Here is an 8,259-nt window from a genome sequence, read left to right as displayed (position 1 = left end):
GCTCTCTTCTAGGATTTTTATGGTTTCAGGTCTAACATTTAGGTCATTAATCCATTTTGAATTTACTTTTGTGTATAGTGTGAGAAAGTGGTCCAGTTTTATTCTTTTCGTGTTGCTGTGCAGTTTTCCAAATACCATTTGTTGAAGAGACTGTCTTTTTTCCTGTTGGATATGCTTTCCTGCCTTGTTGAAGATTAATTTACCAAAAATTGAGGGTTTATTTCTGGGCTTTCTATTTTATTCCATTGTACTATGTGTCTATTTTTGTGCCAGTACCATACTGTTTTGATCACTACAGCTTTGTAAGATAACATGAAGTCTGGAATTGTGGTGAGTCTGGCTTTGCTTTGCTCTTTCAAGATTGCTTTGACTATGTGAGGTCGTTTGTGGTTCCATACAAATTTTAGGATTGTTTGTTCTAGTTATGTGAAAGATGCTTTTGGCATTTTGATAGGGATTGCATTAAATGGGCAGATTGTTTTGGGTAGTATAGACATTTTAACAGTAGGGGCGTCTGAGTGGCTCACTCAGTTAAGTGTCCCACTCTTGATTTTAGCTAAGATCATGATCTCATGGTTTGTGAGATCAAGCCCTGTTTTGGGCTCCGCACTGACCATGTGGAAACTGCTTGGGATTCTCTGTCCCTCTCTCTATCCTCCTGTACTTGTGCTCTCTCATTCAAATAAATAAACATTTAAACAAACAAACAATATTTGTTCATCCAATCCATGAGCATGGAATGTCTTTTGATTTCTTTGTGTCTTCTTCAATTTCTTTTGTCAGTTTTCTCTAGTTTTCAGAGTACAGGTCTTTCGTCTCTTTGGTTAGGTTTATTCCTAGGTATCATTGTTTTTGGTGTAATTATAAATTTCTCTTTCTGCTGCTTCATTACTGATGTATAGAAATGCAACAACAGATTTCTGTACGTTATTTGTTATTCTGTATGTTATTTGTTATTCTGTACATTATTTGTTATTCTGCTACTCTACTGAACTTCGTGTATTCTGGCTGTTTTTCGGTGGAATCTTTCAGGTTTTCCATGTAGAGTATCATCTGCAAATAGTGAAAGTTTTACTTCCTCCTTGCTGATTTGGATGCCTTTTATTTCTTTTTGTCATCTCACTATGTGTAGGGATTCCAGTACTATGTTGAATAAAAGCGGTGAGAGAGTACATCTGTATCTTGTTCCTGACCACAGAGGAAAAGCTATCAGTTTTTCACCATTAAGGATGATGTTAGCTGTGAGCTTTTCATATATGGCCTTAATTATGTTGAGATATATTCTAAGCATCCTTCGTTGACAGTTTTTAGCATGAATGGATGTTGTACTTTGTCAAATACCTTTTCTGCATCTATTGAAATGATTATATCTATCTATCACATTGATTGGTTTGTGAATATTGAAGTACACTTGCAACTCAAGAATAAATTCTACTTGATTCTGGTGAATGATTTCTCACAGGTGTTGTTGGATTTGGTTTGTTAGTATTTTGTTGAGGAAATTTGCATCTATGTTCATTTTAGATGTTGACCTGTAGTTCTCTCTCTCTCTCTCTCTCTCTGTTTTGTTTTGTTTTGTTTTGTTTTGTTTTTTTGGTGGGGGGGGAGAGGGGGTCTTTTTCTGGTTTTGGTATCAGGATAATGCTGGCCTCAAAGTTTTCCTTCCTTTTCTAACTTTTTGGAAATTTTGAGAGAATAAGTACTAACTCTTCTTTAAATGTTTGGTAGAATTCACCTGTGATGCCATCTAGTCCTTGATTTTTGTTTTTTGGGAGTATTTTTTTATTACTGACTAAATTTCTTTGCTGGTGATTGATCTCTTCAAATTTTCTATGTCTTCCTGTTTCAGTTTTGGTAGTTTACAAGTTTCTAGGAATTTACCCATTTCTTCTAGGCTGTCCAATTTGTTGGCATATACTTGTTCATAATATCCTCTTATAATTGTTTGTATTTTTGTGGCGTTGGTTGATATATCTCTTCTTTCATTTGTGATTTTATTTATTTGAATCCTTTCTCTTTTCTTGATAAGTGTCACTAGAGGTTTATCAATTTTATTGATTTTTTCAAAGAACCAGTTTCTGATTTTATTGATCGGTTCTAATTTTTCTTTTTTAGTTTCTTTTTTTTTTTTTTTTTTTAATTTTTTTTTTCAATATTCATTTATTTTTGGGACAGAGAGAGACAGAGCATGAACGGGGGAGGGGCAGAGAGAGAGGGAGACACAGAATCGGAAACAGGCTCCAGGCTCTGAGCCATCAGCCCAGAGCCCGACACGGGGCTCGAACTCACGGACCGCGAGATCGTGACCTGGCTGAAGTCGGACGCTTAACCGACTGCGCCACCCAGGCGCCCCACTTTTTTAGTTTCTATATCATTTATTTCTGCTCTAATACTTACCATTTTCTTCCTTCTGCCGGTTTTATGCTTTGCTGATTATTCTTTTTCTAGATCATGTAAGTATAAGGCTAGGTTGTTTATTTGAGATTTTTCTTGCTTCTTGAGGTAAGCCTGAATTGCTATAATCTTCCCTCTTAGAATGGCATTTGCTGTATTTCAAAGGTTTTGGAGCATTGTGTCTTAATTTTCCTTTGTTTCCATGTATTTTTTTTATTTCTTTGTTTATTTACTGGTTGACCCATTCACTGTGTAGAAGTATGTTATTTAACCTCTATGTATTTGTGGACTTCCCCAATTTGTGTGTGTGTGTGTGTGTGTGTGTGTGTGTGTGTGTGTGTGAGTGAGTGTGTGTGTGTGTGTGTGTGTGTGTGTGTGTGTGTCTGGTTATCTTCTAGTTTCATAACATCGTGGTCAGAAAAAATGCATGGTATCATTTCAATTTTGAATTTGTTAAGGTTTGCTTTGTGGGATAATATGTGTTCTACTCTTGAGAATGTTCCATCTGCATTTGAAAAGAATGTGTATTCTGCTTTAGGATGGTATGTTCTGAATATATTAAATCCGTCTGTTCAAGTGTGTCATCCAAAGCCATTGTTCCTTGTTAATTTTCTATTTAGAATATCTGTCTATTGTTTTTTTAAATATTTTAATGTTTATTTATTTTTGACAGAGAGAGAGAGACAAAGCATGAGCAGGGGAGGGACAGAGAGAGGGAGACATAGAATCCAAAGCAGGCTCCAGGCTCTGAGCTGTCTGCACAGAGCCCAACATGGCACTTTAACTCATGAACCACGAGCCAAAGTTGGATGCTTAACTGACTGAGCCACCCAGGTGTGCCTTCTGTGTATTGTTTTAAGGGGGATGTTAAAGTCTTCTATTATTATTGTATTATTATCAATGTGTCCCTTTATGTTTATTATTACCTGTTTTATGTATGTGGGTATGCCCATGTTGGGTGCATAAATAATTTCAATTGTCATATTTTCTTGTTGTATCGTCCCTTTTATTATTGTATAATGCCCTTCTTTGTCTCTTTTTACAGTCTTTGTTTTAAAGTTTATTTTGTTCCATGTAAGTATTGCTACCCCAGATTTCTTTTGACATCCATTTGCATGATAAATGTTTCTCCATCCCCTCACTTTCAATCTGCAGGTGTCTTTAGGTCTAAAATGAGTCTCTTGCTGAGGTGCCTGGGTGGCTCAGCCTACATCATGATCTCATGGATCATGAGTTTGAGCCCCCTGCTGGGCAGCTCAGAGCCTGGAGCTGCTTCACATTCTGTGTCTCAGCCTTTGTCTCTGCCCCTCCCCTGCTCATGCTCATTCTCTCTCTCTGTCTGTCTCAAAAATAAATAAACGTTTAAAAAAATTTTTTTTAAGTGAGTCTCTTGTAAGCAGCAGATGGGTCTTGTTTTTTTTGTTTTTTTTTAAAGTTCATTCTGTCACCCTACGCCTTTTGATTGGAGCACTTAAAGTTGTAAAAAGAGTAAGATGATATAGTTTCACCTAAGATAAGAAAAATGGTGTAGAACCTGGGGGTCAGAGCCCAATCTGAATCATTTCTTTTGTTAAAATTACTGTCCCCTTCTTGACACACCATATTGGAAATGAGGTTATTCCTAGACTGAATATTACAATTTTGGGAAATATATTGGTGGATGATTTGGGGAAAATGTTGAAGAATTTTTCCTCCTTTTTGACATTTTTTTTGAAGTGTAACATATATATAAAAAGTTCACAAATCCTAAGCGGAGGAATCAATTTATAAACTGAATACACCTGTTAGTAGCACTGGGCTGGAGGAACAGAACATTACCAAGCATCCCAGAAAACTTCAATGTGCAAACATCTATTTATTTTTCCTCTTGGGTAATCACTATTCTGATTTTTAATATCATGGATTAGTTTTGTACATCAACAGAACCATATACTTTTTACATATGGCTTCTTTTGCCCAATATAATATAGCCAAGATTCATTCATGTTGTTGCAAGTAGTTGTAAATCATTCATTTCCATTTCTGTAGAGTATTCCATTGTTTGGCCACATTTTTATTTATTCAACACTTGCTGGGGGTTTGTGTTGTTTCAGTTTTGGGGTCTCTTATGACTAATGCTGCTGTAAACACTCTAATACATGTATTTTGTTATGCACATTTCTGTTAATAACATACCTCTAAGTGGAACTGGTGGGTGATAGATTATGTTCCATTTAGGTTTGTACTACCAAGTAATTTCCCAAAAAGTTTAACAATTTATACCCCTACTAGCAGTGTGTGATGAGAGTCTCAGTTCCTCCAGTTTCCTGACATCTCTTTCTATGATGCCTGTTAAATTTTAGAATTTCCCTTGGCTCTTTAGTGAAATTTCATTGTAGTTTGAATTTGTAGTTCCCTGATTATGAGTGAAGTGGAATATTTGCCATACACACACACACACACACACACACACACACACACACGGGCTATTTACACATCATTTTTTTGTAAAGTGCCTATTCACGTCTACATTTTTCCTACTGATTTTTAAACAATTTGTAAGGTTTTTGGGTTTTTTTGTTTTTTTTTTTTTTTGCTATTGTCTAAGAACTATATATTTGTCAAATATATGTGCTTCAAATATGTTAGCCCACTCTGTATGTTGCTTTTTTTCTCCTTTAACCTTTTGATGGAAACATGTTTGTAATATTCACATGGTACTATTTATTCTCTTATTCACTTTTTATTAAGTGCTTTGAAAATTCTGCATGATATAGCTGTGCTTAACTCATGTTCCAGAGACATTCTCTGTGTTTTCTTCAAAAGTCTGATTAATTTATTTTTCACAACAACATCAGGATCACATCTCAAATTGTTTGTAGTCATGTGAAGAAAGAACAAGGTTTTTCTATTTCATATATACATATCAACTTACCTCATACCACTTTTTTTTTTTAAGTTTATTTTGACAGGGAGAGCACACGAGCAGGGGAGGGGCAGAGAGAGAGGAGAGAATCCCAAGCAGGCTCCGTGCTGTCAGTGCAGAGCCTGACACTGGGCTAGAACTCATGAACTAAGAGATCATGACCTGAGCTGAACTGGGATACTCAACCGACTGAGCCCCCAGGTTCCCTCCTCACGCCATTCATTTAAAATATTGTCCTTTCTCCATTGTACAATGGTATCACCTCTGTCATAAATCAGTTGACCACATACATGAGTATTTTTTAGTGTTTCATTGGTTAGGTTGGGTAAGCTTGTTAAATCACCACACTGTCTTTATAATCATAACTTTACAATAGAAGTTACTATCTCATAGTGTCTATATTTGTTCTTCTTTAAGAGTGTGTTGGCTATTTTTGTCCATGATAATTTTGTAAGTATTTTAGAATCAACTTTTCAATTTACGTACACTATACCACCTCCCACCCTCTAACTACCAGCATAGTCATACCATTCCAGGAATTTGAGATTGACTTAAAACTATAGATCTATCAGGGAATAGTTGAAAAACAATTTTTTTTTTTTACAAACTTGAATCTTTCAGTCCACAAACATAGTCGTTGAGATTCTTTTACAGGGAATTAAAAAAATGAGAAAGACATATTGGATATTATTGATTAAGAGGAAAATTTGTCTTAGAAGAAAACTCATTACATTAAATAATCAATGTTCTTTGTATTATGTTAATAACATAGAAATGGGCCTGCCAGTGAATTCAAGAAAAAATAGGAAGAAGAGGAAGAAAGGGCAAAAAAATTTTTGCATTCTTGTGACCATTAAAATAAAATGAGTGAAAACATAGTACAGTTTAACTGAAGAGAGTCAAAGAACTAGTTGTGGATTTATTATTGCTATTTTTATATAAATAAATAAATAAATATTTAAAATGACTTAGAAATGCCTTGATACAGTAAGTATTGAGAGATAAACCCTCCAAAAACACTTGGAAGAAATAAAAAATTTCTTCAGAAATTTTTTAGGAGTTGTGAAGGGCTCTTGAAACCAACATTTGAAAACTGCTACTGTTTTAGTCTTTTCAGAGAGAGACAGAGAGACAGAGAGAAGTTCTCAGAAACTGCTAGCCCAGAAGCTATATAAGATTGCAAGGTTGTATTACTTAGAAGAATCCTTGGGCAAATCACACTAGGTTGATAATTTTGGTGGAAAATAGGAGAATGAAATTCACTGAAGTCAAAAAGCACTATAGGAGAAATCTAGTGGGGAGACTTTCTTTGTTTTGTTTGCCTGAAGATGAAAGAAATAATAATAGAGGGTTTTACATTACCCAGTCTGAGATTCCTTAATGAAAATTTGAGACAAAATTAATTTCCTTGCTTTAGAATGTGCTCAATATTCTGTAGTCAAGGAGGTTTACATGGTTACTTAACACTTCTTATAGCCCTGCATAAATAACTAAGTCAATGGAGACTATCATTTTTGTAATCAAGAATAATCTCTGGAGATTATGTATTACCAAATTGGTAGGGTCACTAAGAAAAATTTATTTGCAACTTGGAAATAAAGCAAAAGTGTGATCAGTGTATTCTTTCACATTTATATTGAAACTTCCACAACTAATTATTTAACAATCGTGAAAAATGTACCTGCAGTTGATGTTGCTATTAAATAAAGGCTCACACACTCATAAATTACATGTTAATTTGTAGGTCTTGCCCAATAGAATTGCAAATATTCCTGTCTAGTAGAAAAATAATCCCAAAAGTTATGTATTGTCCTGTAGGTCATTAATCATTTTTTTCTCACCTATAAATGCAGTAGTATGCTGGAGTCAGTGAGTATTGCCTCTAAAGATCTGATTGCATTTTTTCCCAATTTCACATTCAGGTCTGCAAAGTAACTCAAAAGTAAACCAGCCATGGTGGGAAAATTTACACCAAAATAATTGGTGTAAACTAAAAATCATGACTTTTTATTATTCTCAAAGAACCAGTTTACCAAACATTATGCATGTAATTAAAAAAACACACCACTTAATTTTGCTTGTTTTGACCTTTTAAAATGTTCTTCTTGGACTGTACTTTTTTCCCTAAGATGTTTCTTAGCGTTATCTATATTGTTACATCTAGCTGTAGTTCACTTTCTTCCATCGATGTATTATATCTGTATGTGAATATTCCATTTATCCATTCCCTTACTAATGGGCATTAGTGTTGCCTTCCATTTATGTTATAAACATTATTGATTTCATACCTATAGTCACTAATACACATTTTTGTAAAATCTCAGTTTGAATCTTATCCATTTATCTGCTAGGTTTTCTTTATTTTAAATTGATTTGTGGGATGCATACACACATACTAGAGATATATGCAATATATGTGTCTATGTATACATACATATATGTGTATGTGTGGGTACCTACACATACATATAAACACAGCGTGTGAGTTAAATTTGTTTCTAATAATTTCCACTACTCTGTGGCTTGCATTTTCATTTTCTTAACAGGAGTCCCTTGATGAATTCAAGTTTTTATTTTATTTTATTTTATTTATTTATTTTTTTTAACGTTTATTTATTTTTGAGACAGAGAGAGACAGAGCATGAACGGGGGAGGGTCAGAGAGAGGGAGACACAGAATCTGAAACAGGCTCCAGGCTCTGAGCTGTCAGCACAGAGCCTGAGGCAGGGCTGGAACTCACGGACCGCGAGATCATGACCTGAGCCGAAGTCGGCCGCTTAACCGACTGAGCCACCCAGGCGCCCCTCAAGTTTTTATTTTTTAATATAGTTGAACTTATAATTTTTTCCCATTAAGTTTTTAAAAAATCTCTTTGTGTCTTATTTAAGAGAAAGCTTTTTTTAAAAAATTATTTTGAGAGAGTGAGCAGGGGAGGGGCAGAGAGGGAGTGGGAGAGAGAG

The sequence above is a fragment of the Leopardus geoffroyi genome, chromosome D1, assembly GCF_018350155.1.
Source record: "Leopardus geoffroyi isolate Oge1 chromosome D1, O.geoffroyi_Oge1_pat1.0, whole genome shotgun sequence".
NCBI lineage: Eukaryota > Metazoa > Chordata > Mammalia > Carnivora > Felidae > Leopardus > Leopardus geoffroyi.
The sequence above is the reverse complement of the archived record's forward strand: the minus strand, read 5'-3'. Positions refer to the sequence as shown.